The sequence below is a fragment of the Lepidochelys olivacea genome (genome assembly GCF_965140295.1).
Source record: "Lepidochelys olivacea isolate rLepOli2 genome assembly, chromosome: 4".
In the NCBI taxonomy this organism is placed as follows: Eukaryota; Metazoa; Chordata; order Testudines; family Cheloniidae; genus Lepidochelys; species Lepidochelys olivacea.
This window is the reverse complement of record NC_140414.1, coordinates 76207179-76233283: the sequence shown is the minus strand read 5'-3', so window position 1 is coordinate 76233283 and position 26105 is coordinate 76207179. Positions and strand designations below refer to the sequence as shown.

General features: G+C 44.1%; 1 protein-coding gene and 1 long non-coding RNA gene across 2 annotated transcripts in view; one reads left to right on the top strand and one right to left on the bottom strand.

Moving 5' to 3' along the window:
- SH3RF1 (SH3 domain containing ring finger 1) overlaps positions 1-26105 on the top strand; it is a 188652-nt gene that overhangs the window by 263 nt on the left and 162284 nt on the right. The window lies entirely within an intron of this gene.
- On the bottom strand, positions 96-26062 carry LOC311519134. The gene is made up of 4 exons (XR_014711208.1): positions 25824-26062; positions 16609-16704; positions 7790-9775; positions 96-7145 (listed from the first exon to the last, which is right to left on the bottom strand). It is a non-coding gene; the product is annotated as an uncharacterized lncRNA (long non-coding RNA).

Here is a 26105-nt window from a genome sequence, read left to right as displayed (position 1 = left end):
TGTATTGAAAAGTGCCAGTCTCCACCTCCACTGCTACCATGTGTTTAAGCAACACAAAGATGGGCCATGGGCTGAGCACTGAAAGGAAAGCAAAGATGCATTTTGTATCAGAAAAATATGCACCTAACCCACCACCCACGTGTGCAAAAATAGCATGCAACTTAAAACTTATTTAATACTGTCACGGTGTCCAGAACGGGTCACAGCTGAGAGTCTCAGGTCAGACTGTCAGAAAACAGGCTAGACGTCCCCAAAATGGAGGTATGTTCTATAAATAGATTTAATCAAACCAGCAACAACTGTGTGCACCTGGATCGTTATACTAGCTTACCATGCAGCCACAGTCAGTCCCCAGACATGTCAGCCTATATTACCATTCAGGCAAACTGGACTTAATTATGAAAGGTTATTAAAACAAGAAATCATCACACATTTGGTTACTCCCAGCCCAAGAGAGCCAGTCACTTACCCCAGGTCAAGGTATACTTCAGATCTCCCCAAAGACAATGCGGAAGCCAATTCCTTTATTAAACTAAACTAAAGATTTATTAGTTAAGAAAAAGAAATGAGTTATTTAAAAGTTAAAGCAGGTAAAATACATTACAGATGAATCAAAGTTTGTAGGTCCAATATGATGGCAGAGGGGCAGTAATTTGCTGGTTTCCAATAGTCTCTCAGGGTTACCTAGAATGGATCTAGCAATCTCGGTCCAACCACTCCGAATTCCACCCTGTCAGAATTCATCAGTCCAGAGATGCAGAATCATTCCATTGAATCAGTATTTATACATCAGGCTCACATAAGGAAAGCTGGCAAGCCTCTTGACCCACATGGGTGCTTCCTTTGCTGATGAAGATTAGGAAATGCAGCCTGGGGCTGTGAACCCCATTGAATAAAACAATGGCTCTTGCTTTGAAGTCAGCAGCCTTCTTCATTTAAATTTCCAACTCTCCAATCTTGTATGGATAAACATAATGTAGACACAATGTGATAGCCAGAAACAATTCATTAGTTTTCATGCAGTGTTACACATCAAGTACATTTACATCTAAACACTAAGACATATTTCAATTTAAATCTAATTAAGTACAAGATAGCAATCACAGGAAACAGATTGGTGTAGACAATAACATTACCATTTCACTAGCTTTCATGCATTTAAGCAAATGTAATTACCAGGCACCTGCCAAGTAAATTGTAATTCGATAACACCCCCCCTTTGTTCTATTCTAACAAGTGAATTGGCTTGAACTTATTATGACCTTTTAGCTTTTGTTTGATATACATACATAAGTGAATTGCCCTGTTGCTCTGATTTGAGCTGGTCTGTCTGCGTCACAGAGCTGGTAACCTGTTTAGACAGCATTGCAAGCACATACAACCTTCTCCTGTACAATAAACCTGAAAATAGTTCAATTTGTGGATAATGGGTCCATTTCTTGCTCTATCATTCACTCATTGTTATGCTAGCTTACATTGCTCAATCAACCTCTTTGCCATAATGTTTACCCATTTATATAATGGTATAACAACTGTTTTGATGATGGAATTTAGAATCCTAAGTACCAAAATCCCCACTCCTAAATGAGATTTGGGCTTCTAAATCAGTTGGATTTTGTGATGCTAAACACAGTAACACCTAAATAGCTTTAAAATCTGAGTCTTAATCTTTGTGTCTCAGTTCCCCATCTGTAAATGGGGATAATACATTCCATGTGTAGTATGGAATATTATTTCTATACACTGACAACTGTGATGCACTTAGATATGATAATATAAATACCATAAGATAAGCTATAAACGTTTGTTGTTTTTCCTCCAAGGAATAAGATGCTGTAAACATGTGTTCCTAATGTAAACCATATTCAAATGACACACACATCCTACAATCACCTGTTCTGAATTAGTTTCAAAATTACCTTCCTACTTCTCAAGTCTCTGGGTATGCTGCATCCTATCTTTTTGGTTTATATTCAGCTGCTGAAAGGGATAGAGAACAAGACAGAAAATATCATAATGCCTTTATATAAATCCATGATACGCCCATCTCTTGAATACTGCGTGCATATCTGGTTGCCCCATCTCTAGAAGGGTATATTGGAATTGGAAAAGGTGCAGAGAAAGGCAATAAAATGATTAGGGGTATTGAACAGGGATTAAAAAGACGGGGACTCTTCAGCTTGGTCAATTTCACTGTCATAGGAATTTAAAAATGGTAAATTTCATGATTTCACCTATTTAAATCTGAAATTTCATGGAGTTATAATTGTAGGCCCAAAAAGGAGTTTTGGGGTGGTCACAAGGTTACTGTAGGTGGGGGTTGCAGTACTGCTGCCCTTACTTTTGCGCTGCTGCTGGCAGCAGCCCTGCCTTCAGAGCTGGGCAGTGTGGCTGCTGGCTAGAAGCCTAGCTCTGAAGGCAGAGTCACTGCCAGCAGCAATGCAGAAGTAAGGATGGCATGGTATGGTATTGCCACCTTACTTCTGCGCTGTTGCCTGCAGAGCTGGGTGCCTGGCCAACAGCCACTGCTCTCTGGGCACTCAGCTCCGAAGGCAGTGTAGAAGTAAGGGTGGCAATACCGCGACCCCCCTAAAAGAACCTGCAATGCCTGGCAACTCCTTTTTGAGTCAGGACCCCCAATTTGAGAAATGCTGGTCTCCCCTGTGAAATTTATATAGTGTAGGGTAAAAGCACACAAGAGACCAGATTTCACGGTCCGTTATGTGTTTTCCATGTTTGTGAATTTGGTGGGGCCCTAAATATGACAGTTCTTATGCTCTCCTCAGACTTGGCTACATCTGTATTCCCTCCCTGCACTCTCCAGCAGTTACTTGGCTTGCAGATCATGTTTTGGAAACATCAGAATCATAAACTACCTGTATATATTGTGGTGTCTGAAGTTGGTGAGTGAAGAAAGTAAAGCAGCTATTGTCCCTACTGCTGTGCTTGGAATTTTGTAATATCAACGTCAGTAGTTCACTAACAATAGTGTTAATTTCTTTGTCCAGCCACAGGGTGGCAGCATAAACTTGAAAACTGTACTGGAGGAACACAATAACAGGAAATACCAAGAATACATTACTCTTCGATAGTAAACTTGTTGGGGCAGGGACTCCACAGCAGTATTTAGTTTATCTATGAGCAGTGCCATCCATCCCCATGACACTGTGTCAATGTAAAATACTAACATGCTACAGTTATGTTATGCTGCTGTGATGTCAATTTTATATACATAGTTATGTTATAATTTTGGAAAGGGATATAAACCCCCATGTTTCAGGGTTTATGCTAATCTCTGACTACTAACTAGAGGACAGATTATCCCACATCTGCCTATTGAAAGGTTTCTTGCACTTTCCTATGAAGTGCCTGGTGCTAGCCACCGTTGGAGACAAGATACTGGACTAGATGCCCCTTGGATCTGATCCAGTATGGCAATACCTATAATTTTACACATTTTTATCATGATACCATATTCTAAAGACACCTCATATATGCAAAACTTTCACTTCATCAACCAACAAAATGCAGTCACTATTTGAGAGCAATGCTGTAACCGTAACTGCACCAATGATACGGCATAGCTGTTTTAAGACCAGGAAAGAATACATTACTCAACTGTACAAGAATATTCAGTCAGATTCAGTGTAATTACTCAATTTTAAATTTACGTGGGATACTATGTCTAACACCACCCATATCCTTGAAAAAGTGTCATGGAATATTTAATTTCACCCCAAATACCTAGGGCATCAATATGTATCTTTGGCATCTTTTCCCAGAACAGTCCTCCCCAACAACATGGTGAGTTGTTAAGTTCAACAATGACTCAGAAAAAGATACATGCCATGAACCGAATTACCAGTTTGACTTTCTCCAGTATTTAGGGCATGTCTACACAGACAGAAAAAAACAAAACAAAAGACCTTTGGTGGTGAGTCTTTGAGCTCACACTGTAGGGCTGAAAATAGCACTGTAGACATTTGGGCTCAGGCTGGAGCCAGGGTTCTGAAACTCAGCAAGAGGGAAATGTCTCAAAGTCCAAGCTCCAGCTATTTTAGCCCTGTAGTGCAAACCTTGGGAGCCTGAGTCAGTTGACCAGGTCTGATATTTGCTGCCATGGGTTTTTTTTGGCTGTATAAACGTACCTTTTAGCTGTCTCTCATCAAGGTCCTAACCAAGCAAGATTTCCCCTTAGCTAGTAAGATACAATGAGACACTTTGATTTACACTGGATGCTATCCCATCATGTCTTAAAATCTGTCCTGCTTCAACCTGCTCAAAATACTTTCCACTCTTTCAGTCTTAGCTTAAAACTCTCCTTATTTGTCTAACTTTTATTGATGTTTGAATTTTTATATCTGTTTTGCAGAACAAAATTTTTTCATATAACAATGATTGACTTTCAAAAGTATTGTATAATAATGTGTTGTACAGTAAATATTCTATATAGGTAAAAGCTTAGCATAAAGTGTAATTAAGTTAGCTATCATTTATACTGTGTACTTGCTTTTGCGACTTTTCATGTATTTTGAGATGGAGCAGCTTACAGAATTGTAAATATTACTCTTAAGAGCTATAAAGACATTCTTCCTGTAATTTAAAATTTGTTTCTAGTGCCACATTTTACAAACACATCTGTAAGTCAAAATATGTTTTGCAGTTCAATTGAGCTGATGATTGTCAATTCAAATAGCATCCCTTTAAACAGCTGGCTTGTGAAAGGGGATCTTTAAGCCTTAAAAACATTTGATCAACAGTTGAATCTATCATTAAGTAAACATAATGTAAAGTTGTTTGTGATCATAGAACCGTAGGGTTAGAAGGGACTGCAAGCATCATATAGTCTATTCATAATATACATTCTTCTTCAAGTTCTTGCTCATGTGGATTCCATTCTAGATGTGCGCACACCTTAGCGGTATCTGTAGGGTCAGCTGTGGCACCCTCTGGAGTGTCTTGCTCATGTGTTGGTATATTAGGCGCCAGCAGCCCTATGCTCTCTCAGTTCTTTCCCCTGGTTGCAGGGTTTTAAGCCCTGCACTGACTGTAACAGGCCTATGCCTGTTAGTGACTCCCACAGCAGCTGCCTGAAGTGCTTGGGGGAATCACATGTAAAAAGTGTCGCATCTGTAAGAACTTTCGTCACAGAACACAGAAGGAGCACAAGGCCAGATTAGACTCCCAGCCCTTTGGCATCGCTGCGTAGTGCACCCCCGGCAGCCGGTTCTACCCAGCACAGCTCCCCTTCGCTGGTGCCTGAGAAGAAATTGAAGAAGCGTGACCTGGCACTGAGCAAGAAAAATCAAGGGGCATGGGGTAAAGAACCCTGTTTGGGCTGCCTGACCACCCTGGAACCACATCAGAGTGTCCCCCATTTGGAGGCTTATAGCCCCCCAAGGGATCTGCCACTGTCTCCAGGGTATGGTAGGGGTCCCAGACTCTTGGCGGAGCTGCTGCTTTCCCAGGCCTTCCCGGTGCCTAGAGAGCAAAGGACACTCCTAGCGCAGCTGGCATTGCATGTTGCAATGGCTCTGGCAAAGGCTTCCTGTGAGGGCAAGCCAGCCATAGTATCCTCCTAGAGGGAGAGTGAACACTGCTGGACCCCAGAGCCAAGGCAGTGCACTCAATCACCACGCCCTAGATCTCCACATCAAGCCAGTTCACCACTTTAGATCACTGGCACTGTGCTCCCAGAAACCACCCTCTTGAGGAGGTTCACCCAGAGAGAGACATGCTGGTTACTGTATGGCTGGTTTAGGTCATCCTCCCGCCAACCGTCTCCCCGATGTAGGTCGCTGACAACTGGACCATGGGAATGTTCCCTAACGCGGTACCGATCCCTCCCACTCCTGGCACTGATCCGCTTATTCAAGGCACTGTTCACCCATGGTGACACTTAGCCACCAGACTCAGGTGTCAATGGTCCGACCGTGGTCACTGGAAGGGGATTCCTTCGGCATGGAGAGGGAGTTCAGCCCCTCACCGAGGAAGCACCAGCACGACTGGGCATCTGAGGCTGTGTCCACCTGTGCGATGCAGTCCTGGCAGCAGAGCCAGTAGCTGGCCATTGGCCATCCTGAAGGACCTGGGCTGTGCTAGTTATGCCGATGACTCCTTTGTATCAATCGTCGGTAACCGCTTCAGAAAAGCGACAGACAGCACTGGGATTGGTGCATGAAGTGCAATCAGATGCCGGATGGAGGAGTGAGTGCCAACCCCAAAACCTTCATCCCCCATGGGGTATGAAGCCCCGGGCTCTCCCCCAATGGTCCAGAAGTCCTAATTCTCTCTAGATGAGGCTGTTGCGGGGCCCTCTCACGCTAGCTCACCAGACTATTTTAAGAAGCACCAAGCCCTCCTCTGAAAGGTGGCCACGAATGTAGGCCTAGAGGTGGAGAAGACGGCGGAGCAATTGGACACCTTGTTTAATGTGCTTTCTGCATCAACCCCCGCACGCATCATGTTTCCAGTGTATGATGGGATCCTAAAGATTGCCAAAGCCCTCTGGCAAACCCCATCCGCAATCTCTCCCACCTCCAAGAAGGCTGAAAAGAAGTATTTTGTCCCAGCCAATGGGTTCGAATACTTGTACAACCACTCTCCCCTGGGGTCGTTGGTCATTTCTGCAGCCCACGAGAAAGACAGATGGGCAATCCAGTGTACCCCCAAAAACAAAGAGGCCAAGAGGATTTTTTTGAAGGAAAATTTATTCCTCGGCCAGTGTTCAGTTCAGGGTCACAAACCACCAGGCTCTTTTGGGGACATAAAACTTTAACTTATGGGACTCCCTACCCCAAGACTCAGCCCAAGAATTCAGGGCCCTTATTACCCTTATTGAGGAGGGTAATACAGTGGTATTACAGTGGGTCCCTCCAAATGGTGTGGGACGTAGCTGATTCGGTGGCCAGGGTGGTCGCTTCAGCGGTGGTCATGAGGTGCAGTTCTTGGTTGGGGGCCTGTCCTGGGAGATGCAGTCCTAAATCTAGGACCTCCTGTTCGATGGGGTTGGACAGATGTGAGGCTGTATGGGCTAAAGGACACACAGGCCACCTTCCACTTGCTGGGTTTCCATACAACTCAGTCGACAAGGAAGCAGTTCTGGCCACTCTCATCCCCAAGGCCTTGGCAACCTCAACAGGGGTCTGCAAGGAGAAGGGATAGGGACATTAATTTTAGTTGGCAATGGCCTTCCTCCTCCCACTAACATACACAACTCGGCCCAGCAAAACATCACAGGGGCCAGAAGCGCCTCATTCTTTTCTCAACCATCTTCGTCCCTACCGTTTGGCCTGGTCACGGGTCACCTCAGACCTGCGTGCTAGAAATTGTATTTCTGGGCTACACTCTACAATTCATGGCCACCCCCCACCCCAACCCCATCCCCCCTCCCTGTTCCTCTTCAGGGACCATTCTCATTCAGGAGGTCGACAACCTCCTGCAGTTGTGGGAGTAGAGGAGGACCCTTGGGAAATAAGGGGGAAAGGCTCTTCTCCTGCTATTTTCTAATCCCAAAAGCAAAAGAGGGCCTACGACCCATTCTGGACCTGTGGCAACTCAACAAATATTTCAAAAAGCTGAAGTTCCGCATGGTCTCCATCATTCCCTCCCCGGATCTGGGAGACTGGTATACTGCTCTCGGCTTGAAAGACACTTGTTTTCATAATTCCATCTTCCAAGGACACAGACATTTCTCCCTTTTATGGTGGGCTAGCATCATTTCCAATTTATGGCGCTGCCCTTTGGTCTCTTGTTGGCCGCAAAATACATGGACCTGGTAGCCACTTACCTGGGATGTTGAGGGGTCGAGGTCTATCCTTATCTCGACGATTGGCTCATCAAGGGCAGATCACAGGATTAAGTGCAGAGAAGTCTCAATCTGGTGTGTTCTACCTGTCACGACCTGGGCCTATTAGTAAACTAAAAGAAACTGGTGCAAGGGATAGAGTTCATAGGGGCAGTCCTCAAATCCACGCAGGCCAGAGCCTTCCTTCTGGAGGCCCATTTCCAAGCCATGTTGGACTAGATCTCCCATATAAGGGGCCACCCACTCACCACCGCCCGCTCCTGCCTGAGGTTGTTAGACCACATGGCAGCTTGTACTTATGTGGTCCATCGTGCCTGGCTCCATCTCTGGCCGCTGCAAGCGTAGTTGACATCAGGTCTACACACCCAACAGGAGTGATCTAGACCTGGTAGTCAGGATGCCGGAACACATCCAGTTGTCACTGGAATGGTAGTTGGACCCCGAATCGCTGTTGGAGGGGGTTCCCTTCACGGCCACGGCCCCATTGTTGACCCTGGTTTCTGATGCCTCAGGCCTGGGCTAGAGGAGTCCACCTGGCTGAGCTCAGCATGCAAAGTCGCTGGTTGCGGGACAACCGCTCCCTCCACATAAATGTCAGGGAGCACAGAGCAGTTGGTTTGGCCTGCCGCACTTTCTGGTCCCACTTGAAGGGCAAAGTGGTACAAGTCCTGATGGACAACACTACCGCAATGTTTTATATCAACAAGCAGGGTGGAGCCAGGTTGACAGCCTTTTGCCAGGAAGCTCTCTAACTCTGGGACTTCTGTGTGCAGCATGCCATTCATCTCGTGGCCGTGCACCTCCCGGTGACCAGAAACATACTAGCAGATCACCTCAGCAGGACCTTCTCGTCTCACCATGAATGGTCACTCTATCCCGATGTGGTCAGTGTGATCTTCCAAAGGTGGGGAACTTCCCAGGTGGACTTGTTTGCAATTTGTCAGAACAGGAAATCTCACGCGTTTTGCTTGATTTGGGGGATCAACAGAGGCCTGTCAGATGCCTTCTTATTCCTATGGTTGGGGGCTCTGATGTACGCCTTCCCGCTGGTGCCGATAATCCACAGAGTCCTCATGAAGATCAAATGGGACAGGGAAAAGGTAATCCTAATAGTCCCGGCTTGGCCTTGCCAGCACATTGCTGGATCTCTTGGTGGTGGCCCTATGGCAGCTGCTTCTCTGGCCAGATTTGTTGTCCCAGAACCACAGCAGTCTTCTGCACCTGAACGTGGCAGTGCTGCATCCGACGGCTTGGCTGCCGCAGGGTTAAATGTGGAAGAGCAGAAGTGCTTGGCCCATGTCTATCAGGTACTGTCAGGCAGCAGGAAGCCCTCTACCAGGGCAGCCTACTTGGCCAAATGGAAACGTTTCACGTGCTGGGCCTTGGACCAGGGTATTAGGCCTGAGCAGGCTTCGCTGCAGTCGATCCTGGACTACCTGCTACATCTTAAGCTCCAGGGCTTGTCCCTTTCATCAATTAAGACCCACTTGGCCACTATATCAGCCTTTCACCCTCCAGTTCAGGGCAGCTCAGTCTTCACTCACGACATGACGGTCTGCTTCTTGAAGGGTTTCAAGTGACTCTATCCCCATGTCCAGGACCCCATCCTTCCTTGGGACCTGAATCTAGTGCTGGCATAGCTCATGGGTGCCCTATTCGAGCCACTGGCTTCCTGTTCTCTTCTTCTCTCCTGGAAGGTGTCATTCCTGGTGGCGATAACGTCTGCCCTTAAGGTCTCTGAGATTAGGGTCCTTACCTCGGAGCCACTCTATACAGTGTTTTTCAAGGACAAAGTCCACCTGCGGCTGCACCCAGCTTTCCTGCCCAAGGTTGTTTCAAGTGAGCCAGGACATATTCTTGCCAGTGTTCTTCCCAAAGCCTCAGATCTGAAGAGGAGCGTAGATTGTGCACTCTGGACGTCAGGAGAGCAAAAATCTCTGACAACTGTGCTCGCAGGCACATGCACACCTAAAATGGAATGGACATGAGCAACACATCTCAAAGAATAACAGTTATGAAAGGTAGGTAACCATTTTTTCCAGAGGTGCTTGAGGCCAACAATGTGGATGCTGAATTTGTTAATTTGTATAGACTTTATTCCCAAGGTCTTTTAAAGAAAAATGAGGAACAGTTACTTTAGATTAATTCATTAACTACATCAAATACCTAGTCAACTTGACAGTTTAAAACTCACAGGCCAGGTGCTTGGTTGTATTCTGGCCTTCTTGCATTACCAGATTGCCCAGCGGAGGGTTCCACCAGGGTGGAGGAACAATCCGCTGGCACAGAGCAGGTGTAGCTATTCTCCACTCAGCTCCAAAGTAGGCAGTGTGTCAGATGTGCAGCTGGAACATGATGTGCTCCACCTATGCTCAGATGACACATACTCCCTTAGGGATTATAGCCATTTTGGGGAAATGAACGTGGTTCCCATGCTGCTCTAAATTGCACTGGGGCTCAAGCTGGTGCAAATGTGCTCTGAGAATAAGGGTGCAGTAAGCTGATCCCTTATGTCTCTGCAGCATCCAGCAGAAATTCCAGGCCATAATCTTTTCTCTGGGGGGTGGGAGGGACAGAGGAGGCACATTTGAGTATATAATGGAAGTTGATCCCTGGTTTGAAATTTCAAACAAAATGTCTTCAACTCTATCTCCATCTTAATGTAATGTGAAATCTCATGCTGGCTTTGTTTAGGGAGGGTATTCCTTCCCCACATCTCTCATCAGTAAGCAAGTAGTTACATTGCAGTTTGATTTTTGTTATAGCTAGTACTGTTTTATTTAAGTGGAAGTGTTAACAGTATATGGAATTGATATTTGGATAAATAGCAGCCTTGGAAACAAGTGATATTGAAAAGGCAAGGATTGAAATGGGAGAGCAGAGAAGGTTGAAGAAATTTGTAGAGTCTCATAATAACTAGCTGTATCCTCTTTTTAATGTGAATCCATATTAATTTGCCTTCTGCTAAACAGCCAGATTCTCAATTTGGGTAAATCAGAGTAGCTCATGTCGTCTTGTTATATCTGTGAACTCTGTTCTGTACGTATATTTGGGCCATAGCAACTACTGATAAAGATGTCAAAGACAGTAAGAGCTGACATGTGGTTTGTTTGGTGTATTACTTTTATTGTAGCATGCTTGATCAATTAGCATAGTTCCTTTCTAACATTTTATGTTTTGTAAACATTCAATTGATGTTACTGAAGCCATTAACAACTCTTAAAAAGAAAGGAGGGGAAGGGACTCTGTTTGCAATAGGGTTCCAATTTTCTAATAGCACAAAACTGAACAACCCACCTGCACCCCTTCCCTGAGGTGCCTGCCCCGCCCTTCCTAAAGCCCCACCCATTACATTCCCCTTCCTTGGTGGCTCGTTCTCCCCCACCCTCACTCACTTTCACTGGACTTGGGGTGCAGGAGGGGGTGAGGGCTCCATCTGGGGATGCGGGCTCTGGGGTGGGGCTGGGGTTGAGGGGTTTGGGGTACAGGAGCGGGGCTCTAGGCTGGAGGGTGGGACTGGGGCAGGGGTTGGGGTGTGGGCTTACCTCGGATGGCTCCCAGTCAGTGGCGCAGCGGGAGGGCTAAGGCAGGCTGCCTGTCTGTGTTGGCGCTGTGTGCACACTGGTAGCAGACAGCAGGTCTGGCACTAGTAGGCGGGGGCGGTGCAAGAGGCTCCATGCATGCTGCTCTCGCCTGCAGGCACTGCCCCCCTGCAGCTCCCATGCGGAGCCAGTGCTCGGGGCAGGGCAGCAAGCGGAGCCCTGTGGCCCCCCTGCCTAGGAGCCGGACCTGCTGGTCGCTTCTGGGGCGCAGCACAGTGCCCCAGGACAGATAGACTAGCCTGCTTTAGCACCGCCAACCGGAGCCACCAGGGTCCCTTTTCGACCAGGTATTCTGGTCGAAAACTGGACACCTGGTCACCCTAGCTTGCAACAAGAATCATATATTCTACTGAATCCAAAATGGCTGACCATTAGTCTGCATTGTTTTACAGTCTTGCCCACCTGACCATGCTCGCTCGAGAGAAAACTGAAGCTAGACAAATTCAGACTGGAAATAAGGCATACATTTTGAATAGTGAAAGTAATTAATCATTGGAACAATTTACTAAGGAGTGTAGTGGATTCTCCATCACTGACCAGTTTTTAATCAAGACTGGATTTTTTTTTCCCTAAAAGCTATGCTCTAGGAATTATTTTGGGGAAGTGCTATGGCCTGTGTTATATAGGAAGTCAGATCAGATGATCCCAATGGTCCCTTCTGGCCTCAGAATCTATAAAATCAACAGGTGAAAAGAGATTGTCTTGAAATTAGAGCTTTTCAATAAAATATGTTTTTTGGATTTACACTGAACAGAAATTCTTTTCTGCCTTCTCATTTGGAAGAAACTTTGTAATTAGTGGCTTCCAAATGCCTGCACATTAGTAGAGCACATACACTTAGACACCCACGAGGTGTTAGTAACGACATACTTCAATTTACAAAATGTTTCCACATCAGTGGTCTGATTCCTAGCCTATCACAAGATTTGTTGTTGGTTTTGTTTGTTTTTTTGCCAATTAAATCTTTTGTCAAGCTTAGTGATGTCCTGCTTGTCACCCAGGCATGGACAAGTGTTTTGAATAAGCTAGTTTCTACTGTGGCTAGTTTTCATCATCATTCCTGATGGTCACAAGTGCCTGCACATTTCTGTCCAGCTGGCTTCATGTTCAAGGTGCTTGAGAAGACTATGATGATGATGGCAAAAAGACACACAACAGATCTACAATGTGGGCAGTCCTATTTGTACAGATAAGTGGCTTCTGGCAAATTTGACCTCTGTCAAGCAGCTAACCAGTGCCCTGTGGAAGGGTAGGGGAAGGACTGTTTCTACCATTGACACTGATACTTACCCACATTGGCAGTGCACTGGTGGAGAATTAGCACAGTGGAGAACCACACAGTCAATGGCTTTACTCAAAGGAAGCATAATTCAAATAAAGTGTGACCATCTGTTTTTGTGGTATATGTCAAACAGCAGTCAGTGTGGTAAATTCCTCTAGCATAGAATGGGCCTTAACGTATTTTCTTAAAAAATCACTGTGGCAGTTTATTCTAACTTTCATCAGTTGGCAAATGTATTCTGGCTTAGAAGCAGTTAAATACACACAAATCCCAGTAAAATTACATCAGTCATCATCACTACTGTGTTTTACAAATGGTGATATTTCACACTGATTGCTACCTGGAATATGAAAAAAATTAAGTCTTTCTACAGTCACTCATTTTAATTAAGAGTGTTTTAGATATTCTGACCAACTCTGGCATTTTCAGATAAAGTTTAGAAGGCTGGGCATGTGGTTAAGACAGAGTACTGGGATAAAGGAGATGTCATTTCCACAGACTTCCTGTGTGGTCGCTGCCAAATCACCAACTGTGATAAACGGGGCGGGGGAGCTCCCTTTTATGGACACCTAGCCATCCAGTTAGCTAAAAAATCCCAGTTAGTAGCTGTTCTCCACTTGCTTTACCTATAACAACCAAATGCAGTTCAGTGGTTGAGAAGTGTCAGAAAGCCTTTAACCAGTTTAAGGCGGCCCTTACATCTGACCCTGTACTAAGGGCCCCGGACTACAACCAACCTTTCGTCATAACCACAGATGCGTCCAAGCGTGGTGTAGGAGCAGTTTTAATACAGGAAGGATCAGATCAACTATTCCATCCTGTCATGTTTCTCAGCAAAAAGCTTTCTGAGAGGGAAAGCCACTGGTCAGTCTCAGAAAAAGAATGTTACGCCATTGTGTATGCTCTGGAGAAGCTAAGCCCGTACATTTGGGGATGGCAGTTCCACCTGCAGACTGACCATGCTGCACTGTTGTGGTTTCACACAGTCGAAGAGACTAACAAAAAACTTCTTTGGTGGAGTTTAGCTCTTCAAGACTTTGATTTTGAAATACAACACATTTCAGAAGCCTCTAACAAAGGGGCTGATGCACTCTCCCGGGAGGATTTCCCAGAGTCAGCTGGGTAAAATGTCCCTATATTCTAAGTCATTGTAGTCCTTAAAATGTGAAAAATACTGTTTAGTTCTTCTTGTAATTAGTAGTAAAATTAAAGGTGCATGTATATTATTAACTCTGTTTCCTAAACCTCCAGGAAGAAATCCGAGCTGGTGTGGACCTGACCTGAACTAGGCTGGCCAGCACCGTCTGTGATTTGGGGGGGGTGTGATAAATGTAGGGAGGGAGGTAGCTCCCTTTTATGGACACCCAGCCAGCTACTGTTAATAGCTGTTCTCTACTTGCTTTTCCTATAAAGGGCTAAAAAGTTCATAGGTAAAAGGAAGGGAGTGGGCACCTGACCAAAAGAGCCAATGGGAAGGCTAGAACTTTTAAAATTGGGGAAAAACTTTCCTTTTGTCTGTCTGTCTGTTCTCTGGAGAGAGAGGACAGAGCAGAGACAGGGCTGGAGGTATGCTGTAAAAAGCTGTGGGCCAGGTATGAAAATCACCAGATCATACCTAGAAACTACTCATTTGAAACCCCATTTATGTAAGTAGATCAGGAAATGTCTAGGAAGATGCAATTAGCTTTATCTTTTATTTCTTTATGGCTTGTGGAGTTCTCTGTGCTAAGCCCAGGTGCATTTGTTTTGTTTGTCACCTTTAAGATGGACCTCAAGAGAGCTATCTTGATGCTTAATCCTTGTAATTGTTTTTTTTTTAAATCTAGCAAAAAGCCTAAATTCCAAATGTATTTTCTTTTTTTAATAAAATTTACCTTTTTTAAGAATAGGATTGGATTTTTGTGTCCTAAGAGGTTTGTGCATATGTTGTTTAATTAGCCGGTGGCAAAAGCTAATTTCCTGTTTTCTTTCTCAGCTCTTTCCCAGAGGGGGTGTGAAAGGGCTTGAGGGTACACCACAGGAAGGAATTCCCAAGTACAACTTCCTGGGTTCCAAAAGGGTTTTTTTGCATCTGGGTGATGGCAGCATCTATCCATCCAATGTCAAAGAGAAGCTGTAACCTTGGGAGTTTAATACAAGCCTGGAGTGGTCAGCATTAATTTTTAGAATCCTTGCGGGCCCCCACTTTCTGCACTCGAAGTGCCAGAGTGGGGAATCAGCCCTGACACCTACTGTCAGATTTATTTATTTTTTAAATAAATCCCACTGATGTCAATGGAAGGTTCAGGTGCACAGAACCTTTGAATATTAGGCTATTAAACTCTGGTTGCCTCTCCTCCCCTTTTATAAAATGGGGGAAATGCTCAGTGTGTTGTTGGAAAGCTATGCACACCAATGTTTGTAAAGTGCTTTCTGATCTTTGGACAGAAAACATTGCAGAAGTGCAAATTATTTTTTTTAATAAGAAGAATGTGGGATTTCAGGTGTACTAGGAAAATGTTTGATCCTTAGTTTTTTAGTTGGAGAATAGATTTTTCTAATGAACACACTTTCTGTGACTCAAGCTTTACTATTTATTGGGCATAGAATTAGTCAACCAGGGGAAAAAAAGGAACATTAAATGGAACAGCAGGGAGGCCAACTCTCCATCTCTGACTCCCATCCCTTACTGTGTCACTTTCACGTTCTCATTCTCTCCCTTTCTAATGCAAGCTAGGGAAACAGTGACTGGCTCAGCAGTAGTCACATGAAGAAAAACATTAAAAGCAGCATGTGGGGAGGCCACAGTTTCAACCCCTCTCCCTTCCTTGCTCAGAAAAATATCACCTCTTGACACATCCCATGGGAAGCACATTTTGTGCTTTTAAATATTATTAAATTGACATGGGCATTTGCCAAATAAATACACAAAACTACATTAAAATAGCATTGTTTCTGTCTTGAACACACACAAGTCATGGAAAGTTTGAGTTAAGACTCCCTCAGCACCCATAACATGCTAAGCCCCTTCTGGACAGTCATTGCAGCAGCACAAATGGATCTATATCAAAGGATTTCTAATACATTTTCAGAACACCTCATAGCCTAGCAAAAACCTTTTGGAAATGAAAAATGAAAGTACCAAAAGTAAGTTATGGCCTGTCCCTTTTTTAGTGTCCCAGAAGACGTGGTGTTCTGGCTACAATTACCTTGTTCAATGCTGTGTAACTCTATGGTCAAAACAGGTGTCTGCCTGTTCAAATCTCTTGTGAAAATAAGAAATTAAGGTACTAAAAGGAAATTATAGCCTGGAAGTTTACTCTTGTTTTGTCATGTGATTGCTGGGATGGCTGATTACTGAGTGAGTGTTTCGATTAATACAATATTTGTTTTATTTGCTAGCACCTGCCACAGTTTCTAACTATTTTCCTACTGGTTTGGAGCAGCATCTAGTATTGTGGGATTCTCTTATTTTTTATTTTACATTTGTGAAATTTACATGCCCTTTCCATGCTCTGGGGACCCTTATCTAATTTAATTATCACAGTAACTATCTTAATAGATTCTTCAATCTGGTCCAACAGTAAATTAAATATACAAATATGTCCCAACAGACATAATAATAAAATAAAACTCCTTCCACAGGAGGCATAATGATGTGAGCTACGTGCATTTTTTCCTTGACTGAAGAGTTCCTTTGAAATCTTGAAACTGAATTTCCTAGCTTCTTTATTAAGGAAATAATGACTGACTTAAGCTTAAACAGGGAATATTTTTTTTAAATGACTAAAAATGTAAAGGGAACAGTCTATTCTTTTTAAACTAACAAAAATAGTGGCAGTTAACAGAACAAAAAAGGAATTAATGGCAGCTGGGGAGATATATATATTTTAAAGCAGAATTAGCCCAATATGACAGTCACCACCCTGTCCACTTACTTGTATTCTGTATCCCATTCTGCTACCCGCTGTCTTCATAGATTTTCAAGGTCTTCAGGGCATAGACTGTGTCACCCTATACATCCAAATAGCTCACTGCATAACACATAAGTAAACAATGATAAATAGGAAGGAGGGCTTACTCACCTCATGGAGTAACTGGAGTTCTTTGAGATGCACCTTTGATCAGAGGTTTTCGGTAGCAGAGCTCATTTGGCCCATGCATGTGCTCTAGCTATCCTCATGCCTTGCAATGAAGGTATATAGGGCTGCAATGGATGCAGTTCCTTCTCTATGGCACAGTGTGATGGAGATGAGACTCCGAAGGAGGGTGGGTAGTGGAGCTCCCATAGGGTGATACATCTCAAAGAACTCCAGTTACTGCCAAGGTGAATAATCCCTTCTTCTTTGAGTCCCTATGGGTGCGCCGCTTGTGGTGACCCCTGAGCAGTTTGCTCTGAAGGACATGGATCTAGAAGTGTTTGCAGAACTAAAGGTCACGTCAACTCCAGAGATGTGCACTAAGGCCTAGTGCTCAAGAAGGCGTGAACTGAAGCCCATGTGGCAGTTTTGCAGATTTCAAAATGGCAACAGAGGTCAACTGAGCTCTGGTAGTATGGGCTATGATCCTAGAAGGGCATGGCAGTTTACCAGCTGCATAGCAGGAGAGGATGCAGCCAAACACCCACTTAGAAAGTCTCTGGGTGGATATTGGTATCCTTTTAACCCTGCTTGCGATGGACACAAATAGCCTTGGAGAAAAGAATAAATGGACAAAAATCTGACATCAGGAATCATAACACTCAAAAACCAGTACGAGAACACTTCAACCTCTCTGGTCACTCAGTAACAGACTTAAAGGTGGCAATTTTGTAACAGAAAAGCTTCAAAAACAGACTCCAACGAGAAACTGCTGAACTGGAATTAATTTGCAAACTAGATACCATTAACTTGGGCTTGAATAGAGACTGGGAGCGGTTGGGTCATTACACAAATTGAATCTATTTCCCCATGTTAAGTATCCTCACACCACCTTGACAACTGTCTGAAATGGGCCATCTTGATTATCGCTACAAAAGTGTTTTTTTCTTCCTGCTGATAATAGCTCATATTAATTAATTAGCCTCTTAGAGTTGGTATGGCAACTTCCACCTTTTCATGTTGTCTGTATGTGTATATATATCTTCTTATTATATGTTCCATTCTATGCATCTGATGAAGTGGGCTGTAGGCCACGAAAGCTTATGCTCAAATAAATTTGTTAGTCTCTAAGGGGCCACAAGTATTCCTGTTCTTTTTTTTTTTTTTTTAAATTTAGTTCTGTCCCAATAATATTTTAGCACTCTAGTAACATTTAGGTTGTGAAAGGCAGCATCCACCCTAGTTTGATGAAGTTTAGGGTGGAAAACTATCAGATGAAATTGTCCGATTAATATGAAAGTCCAAGACAACTCTACGTAAGAACCAAAGGTGTGATTCAAGGGATCCCTCATCCTTGAAGACTATGGAAAGGGGGGTCATCCCTCAACTCTTTAAGCAGAGGTAATTGCCACTAAAAAGGGAGTTTTCATTAAAAGGTTTAAAAGGGTACAAGTAGCTAGTGCTCAAAGGGAGGGTGCATCGGAAATTAAGAACTAAGTTCAAGTCCCAAGTTGCGGTGGGTTCTCTGACATTCAGGAAGAGATTCAATGACCATTTGATGAATCTAGAAGTTGTAGGGTGAGGAAATAGCAAGAAACTTTCTACAGGAGAATGAAATGCTGTGAAGGCTACTGGGTGAACTTCAGTGGAGATCAAAGAGAGACTCCTTGCTTAAGAGTGAAAAGATATTCTAGAACAGTGGTTCTCAACCAGGGGTACACATACCCTTAGGGGTATGCAGAGGTCTTCCAGGGGGTACATCAATTCATCTAGACCCCTCTCCCCCGCCAGAGGTGGTCTCCCTCCAGGGCAGGGCTGGGACATACTGTGCGGTCAGCAGGCTTTGCGGCGCCCTGGTCATACCCTTCCTACTGAGAGACGCGGCTCCAGTCCTCAGCTCGGCAGGACAAGTCACACAAGTGTTGCCATCTGAACAGTTTTATAACAGACTACAGAAAAAGTACTAGCGAAGTCTGTACAAACTAAAATTTCATACAGGCAGTGACCTGTTTATGCTGCTTTATATACTATTCACTGAAATGTAAATACAATATTTATATTCCAATTGATTTATTTTATAATTATATGGTAAAATGAGAAAGTAAGCAATTTTTCAGTAATAGTGTGCCATGACACTTTTTTGTATTTTCGTCTGATTTTGAAAGCAAGTAGTTTTTAAGTGAGGTGAAAGTTGGTACACAAGACAAATCAGACTCCTCCAAAGGAGTACAGTAGTCTGGAAAGGTTGATAACCGCTGTTCTAGAACGTCCAAGGTAGGAGAGTTGAAAGGAAATAGGAACGGTGACTACACCAGTGGTAAAATCTTTTCCATTTCTGAAGGTAAGTTTTCCTGGTGGATTCTCTTCCTGTTCAACAGGACTTCTTGAATTCTCTGGAACAGGAGAGTCATAACCCTGAGAGCCATCCAAGCTCTGGGTCATAGTGTGTTCAGGTTGGGTGGGGTCACAAACATTCCCCGAATCCTGAGTGAAGAAACTGGGAATCAGCAGGAGATTGATGGCTGGCTGGGAAAAAAAGGTAAAGTAGGTAAGCCAACTACACTTGTTTTAGCCATATTGGTGTGATTAAGATTACCAAGGCTTTGTCCTGTCTAATTTTGTTTAGAACCATGAGGATTAGCAGCGTTGGAGGGATCTAGGAGACTTCTTAATCAAGATAGGATAAAGTCAACCCTCCCCCCCCTCCTCCCCGGAACAGTGACCAAGACACATCCTCTTGACAAGAATTTTGGACATTTCTGGATTATAGTGCTGGTGAGGTGTACGTTTGGAAAAGACCAAGTAAGCAGTATTTGCCTGAGAATGGATCTGTCAAATATCCACTTGTGATCTTGAGTGAAGTGACTGCTGAGGTCATCAGTTATAGTATTTTAGAGCCCAGGCAAATAATAAGGATTCAATGGGCTATGCACCAATTCTATAACCTGATTGCATTTGGGCAGAGGAAGGGGCTCTCGCTTAGCCTTGTCAGTTTATACAGTACATACTGGCCCTGTTGTCTCTCATTATGCAAGTGGGTTGACTTTCCCTCACAAGATCGGATATGGTGGCAAGCGTATCTCCTGGTGGACCATGTCTCCTGGATAGCACTGTACTGTTAATATGCTCCCCATCCTAGGAGAGATGAGTCTGAAATGGGATAGCTGAAGGGAATTCCTGAGCACACCTTGTCCAGATTCTTCCACCAGTCAAGAGAGACTAACATGAGGCTGGGAGCAGAGAGTAACTTTTTCAGGCTGTCTTTGTTGGGAGTATAAACTGTTCTGAGCCAGGCTTGGAAGCAGTGTGGGTAAAAGTGGGCATGTAATGTGAAGGTAAATGCTGTCGTAAAGGCACCATCTGGCAGTGACCTGTGGGCTCACATGAACTTGTGCGATTAACTGTGTTCGAATGAGAAATCTGTCCTCTCATAGACAGGATGAAATCTGTTTTCTCTGGATGTCATGGCATAGAGAGTGGCCCCTATAAACTCTATCCATTGCAGAGGTAAGAGGGAGGACTTTGCAGCATTGAGTTGAAGGCTGAGCATGTGAAAGAGAGACATAGCATTCTTTACTGCTGTTGGAACTTTGACTTAGGAATGCCAATTGTTGAGATAGGAGAAAATGAGCACTCCCCATTAGTAAAGCTGTATAACAACTACCATGATAACTTTTGTAAACATTGTAGGGGTGGTAGAGAGTCAAAAAGGAGGATTTAATACTGATAGTGGTCCAACACCTGACCAATGACAAAGCATAGGAATCTCTTGTGAGAGATGTAGCATGACATGTAAGTATGCTTCTTGAAGGTCACAGGTCTCAAAATAGTGTCCCAGATTCAGGAATAGAATAGTATCTGTGAATGTTGCCATCTTGAATTTCTGCACCATGATGAAGGTAATCAGCATTCTGAGATCAAGAATTGGCCTCCACCTACCCTTCTTTTTGGCAACCAGAAAGTGTACTTGGAGTAAAATTTGCTTCCTTTCCATTGATGTATTGACTTAATGGAATATATGGGTCAAATGTGTTAATATAACCCAGTCACTATCCAAGATTAAATAGTGTTAAATAAGGTGTGGGGTTTGGAATAGAGACCTCAACCTGCTCAGTATTCTGGCAAACACCGTTAAACATCTTTTTAACCTTTTAGTAAAGATAAAGAAAGGAGGGAAAAACTTAACATTTGCAATATAAAGTGTAAACTAAGGCTTTCATTTTAACAACATCCCTTGTTCCATTTCCTTTTAGCTGGAGAGAGCTTTTTACAAGGAACTTTCCCGCCCCTTTGTTTGACAGTCTCTTAAATGGTATGGAAGATGGCAAAACCTGTCCTTTTGGGGAAAAGAGAAGAAACTAGCTTAGATGGGCTAGAGGTGGTGTTGTTAAAGTCCAATCCTCTTTTGTGCCAGGTGGTGGCTGGGATTCAGCTGGAGCTGGTATAGGTGGTGATGTCATATGGGTCACTCTCTTTGGCCCTGTCTGGTCAGGACATCTTTTAGGATAAGGATGACAAGATCCCAGGAGATGATGGGGTAGGAGCCACGATGGTGAAACTCGCTCCAGAACCCAATTTCCCCCCCCCGCAAAGTCTTCCTTTAAATACTCACAATGGGAATGGTGGGCAGAATAGCCCATCCCTTCATTATTTTGTCCACCAATTAGGCATAATTTCTGATACATGAAATTTGGTTCACTGATGTCTGGTTCCCCTTTTCTTGTTTACCATGCATGGCATTATCAGTCCTTGAGTTATATCAGTAGGCCTTTTTGTTTGGACTAATTAAGTCGGTCTCCCTTTCATACCCTTTACCATCAATATTTGTTGTTATAGGTCTTAGGAACTTTCACTTACTTTTTACTGTTGAGGTCACAATTACAGTAAATTTGTAGGCCCAATTATTACAACAGTACTCAGTGGGAACTATATCCACAGCTTAGAAGCAGAGGGAAAGAATAGAATCATAGAATATCAGGGTAGGAAAGGGACCTCAGGAGGTCATCTAGTCCAACCCCCTGCTCAAAGCAGGACCAATCCCCAATTAAATCATCCCAGCCAGGGCTTTGTCAAGCCTGACCTTAAAAACTTCTAAGGAAGGAGATTCTACCACCTCCCTAGGTAACGCATTCCAGTGTTTCACCACCCTCTTAGTGAAAAAGTTTTTCCTAATATCCAACCTAAACCTCCCCCACTGCAACTTGAGACCATTACTCCTTGTCCTGTCCTCTTCTCCCACTGAGAATAGTCTAGAACCATCCTCTCTGGAACCACCTCTCAGGTAGTTGAAAGCAGCTATCAAATCCCCCCTCATTCTTCTCTTCTGCAGACTAAACAATCCCAGTTCCCTCAGCCTCTCCTCATAAGTCGTGTTCCAGACCCCTAATCATTTTTGTTGCCCTTCGCTGGACTCTTTCCAATTTATCCACATCCTTCCTGTAGTGTGGGGCCCAAAACTGGACACAGTACTCCAAATGAGGCCTCACCAATGTCGAATAGAGGGGGACGATCACGTCCCTCGATCTGCTCGCTATGCCCCTACTTATACATCCAAAATGCCATTGGCCTTCTTGGCAACCAGGGCACACTGCTGACTCATATCCAGCTTCTCGTCCACTATCACCCCAGGTCCTTTTCCACAGAACTGCTGCCTAGCCATTCTGTCCGTAGTCTGTAGCTGTGCATTGGGTTCTTCCGTCCTAAGTGCAGGACCCTGCACTTATCCTTATTGAACCTCATCAGATTTCTTTTGGCCCAATCCTCCAATTTGTCTAGGTCCCTCTGTATCCTGTCCCTGCCCTCCAGCGTATCTACCACTCCTCCCAGTTTAGTATCATCCGAAATTTTGCTGAGAGTGCAATCCACACCATCCTCCAGATCATTTATGAAGATATTGAACAAAACCAGCCCCAGGACCAACCCCTGGGGCACTCCACTTGACAAGGGCTGCCAACTAGACATGGAGCCATTGATCACTACCCGTTGAGCCCGACAATCTAGCCAACTTTCTACCCACCTTATAGTGCATTCATCCAGCCTATACTTCTTTAACTTGCTGACAAGAATCTCTTGTCTCGGCTGAGCGAAGAAAAGGGACAAAGAATGTGTTTAAGCAGTTGGATTTGTTTTGATTTGTTTGAGAATTCTGGAGAGAGACAGAGGCTGCTCTCCATGGAACAGGGTAGTGGTGCCTTATGTGAGGTTTCTGTGAAGGGGAGATGTCTGGGTATAGTTTATTCCCATCTCTGTTTGAGGAAACAAGACTTGCGTACATTTTGTCAATACATAAATTACACTAACATACTTGATGCTTCGTCACTGATTTCTGTTCCAAATGTAAAATTGACCTGCCATACTCCAAAATCTGCTACTACTCACACAGGCAATAATACTAATAACTTACAATGTCCCCTTACAATCTCTGTAATACTTCTCACATTCACATGCCCAAGTGCTCCCAAAACAGAGTTGTTACACAATAAGCAGCCTGTTCATCTATCAGAGAAGAAAGGACAGAAAGAAAGGAGAGTGGTTGACTGCTTGGGACAGAAGGTGGGAATTATACAGACTGTATAATGCATAAATACAATGAGCCAAATGCCACTTTCATCTATACTTGGTTATCAACCTGGAGTGCTTCTGTTGACACAAGCAGGTCTGAATTGTGCAGTTTGTCCAACAGAGGGCAGTGGTACATACACTAGACAGTTTATTCCGTACATTTGTTTGAAAATTATCTCTTGCATAACTCCTGCTCATGAATTATTGTATTGTCTTTATGTATGGCAGCTCTTCTGTGTGAGGCTCTTTATAATTTTAGCTAATATATCAAGATGTGTTAATATTTTAGATACTTTACTTAGAATGTGATTGGAGCAACATTCCTCATACAAAAATATAAATACGAGATCCTCCTTCCTGCTTCTCTGAACTTCCACCTCACTTCACTAGCATATCTTCCTGAACATCAATGTCCTTACTGCAATAACAAACTGTTAACAAAGCTGCAGCTATGTTGCCTACGAACTATTAAATGCTAAGAAAGCTCAGTAAGATGGTACTATTCAACACTGTACCTTGAAGAGGATCTTTTGAGAAAGTTATGGTTGATAAAGAAGTCTGATTGTGGGGTGGATTGCATTATAGCAGATATAATAGGAGTCAATATTTTAATCTGCTGATGATCTTCCTTTTTTGTTATGGTCGTGGGACAGGAGGAGAAACAATGGTGAGAGAGAATATTCTTAAATGTGGTGTTTGTTCTATTCTTCTATATTATTATTTTTTATTTTTATTACAGTTGTGCCTAGGACCCCCAGGTATGGATCAGGCCCCACTGTTTGATCTAGGTTAGCACAATAACATGGAATAGGTGTTTTCTAATTAATAGTGTACATGGTGTTTAGCATTTATAATAACAATTAAATGTGTGCTATTCAGTATTATTGTGTGTATTCAAAAATAATACAGTAATCATTGTTTCCTGTCATTTGAGTATTGGATAACTAAATATTTTATTGTGTAAAAGGCAATTTAAAAAGTCCTAGGAATGGTGGGATGTGATTTTTGTGGGAGGGGGGGGACCCTATGAAACTGACTTGCAAAAATACATTTAAATAATGCTAAGGTTGCACCAGAAGCCAATAAAAACTAACAAAAAATGTAAAGTTATATCTTCCAAACCTAGACACAAGTCCCTCTTTGGCGGATGGGTTCCTTATTGCACCACAGCAATCAAAGTAATTTAAAACTAGGAATGTCCTCCTTTATATCACAATCTTCATGTTCTCATTTTGGTTTAAAAAATATCAGTGCTTTTCTGTTTTCACGTGATATCTGATTTTACACCAGCCTCAAACTTTTTTTCCTTTTTTATTTTGGTTATAGTTAATTGTTTAGAAATATTTTACAGGCAAGCTTCCTGTGAGAGAACCACTGAGCATCCTGATTGTGAGTTGTGTGTTGGAGAAAATATACAAAATGGAGAGGGTTTCTCAGATTATTTAACTGAAAAACATTAATTTAAAAACTTCCCTTTTCTTTTTTCTTCCAGACACACACAGCGGTTTAACTCTTTGTAATACACTTGTCTTTATTATCCAGATTGATGCAGAGCGGTAAAGAGGAGACAGTATCTTGTTTCAGGTTTCAGAGTAGCAGCCGTGTTAGTCTGTATTCGCAAAAAGAAAAGGAGGACTTGTGGCACCTTAGAGACTAACCAATTTATTAGAGCATAAGCTTTCGTGAGCTACAGAAGTGAGCTGTAGCTCACGAAAGCTTATGCTCTAATAAATTGGTTAGTCTCTAAGGTGCCACAAGTCCTCCTTATCTTGTTTCAGAGGCTGGTGCCATAAACCTTCCCTCAGGCTCGAACGCCTCCCATCTGCTGCAGTGGGCTGTAGCCCCCGAAAGCTTATGCTCTAATAAATTTGTTAGTCTCTAAGGTGCCACAAGGACTCCTGGCTTTTTTGTGGATACAGACTAACACAGCTGCTACTCTGTAACCTCATCCTAGTTTCTCAAGTATCACCCCAATCCTCCCATTCCTATCAGCAGTTCAGTCTGAGTCCCAACTATCACACCAGTTCTACCTGTAATAAATTCATCACAGGTAAAAGTCTGAAGACAGCAGGGTCCTTAAGGGAATTGCCCAGGCCAGCTTTCACAGTGCTCCTAGGTTAGGTAGTGTGTCCAACATCTCGCACGAACAGGCTGCTGCTACATGCTGCCTGGCTTCTTTCATGGGTTGGGGTTTTGGACCGTGAGTCCCTTTGCTATTGTCCTTTTCTGCCTGAGTGGCAAGTTAGTACCCACCCCAATATTGTCTCTGTTTTGCACCCCTTTACTAAGATTAGGCAGCTTTCTTCACTACGTTAGCGGGAAAAGGCTTTTCATTGCTCATTCCCCGAGGCCGTGTCTGCCGCCCGCTTGGTCACTGGAGCGGAAAGTGCCTCCCTTCCGGCACGGAGCGCGGTTGTAGCACCGAGCCTCTCCCACCTTCCCCTCGTCCCAAGGCTCGCTCCCGGGGTGGGAGGCCGCCCGAGCTGTGCGGCGGGGCGAGGCGGGAGTTTTACCTGCGGGGCGCAGGGCCGGGGGCGCTCGCTGCCCAGGCTCTACGCTGGCTGTAGGCGGCGGTTGGTTTCCCCAGGCGGCACCTGGCTTGGCGGGAGCGGGGCTGCGCCGGTGTGAAGGGCAGGGGGCTTTGGGGCCGGGGTCTGGTGCCTCGTTCCCCTTCTCGTTGCTCTTACCCCTCCTCCCCCGGGGTGCCTGGCGGAGCCGGCTCCGCCAGCTCGCCGGGCGGGGCGGGCTCCACCTCCAGGGCCGCCCCCTCCAGCCCGAGCCCGGCTTTCTCTGCG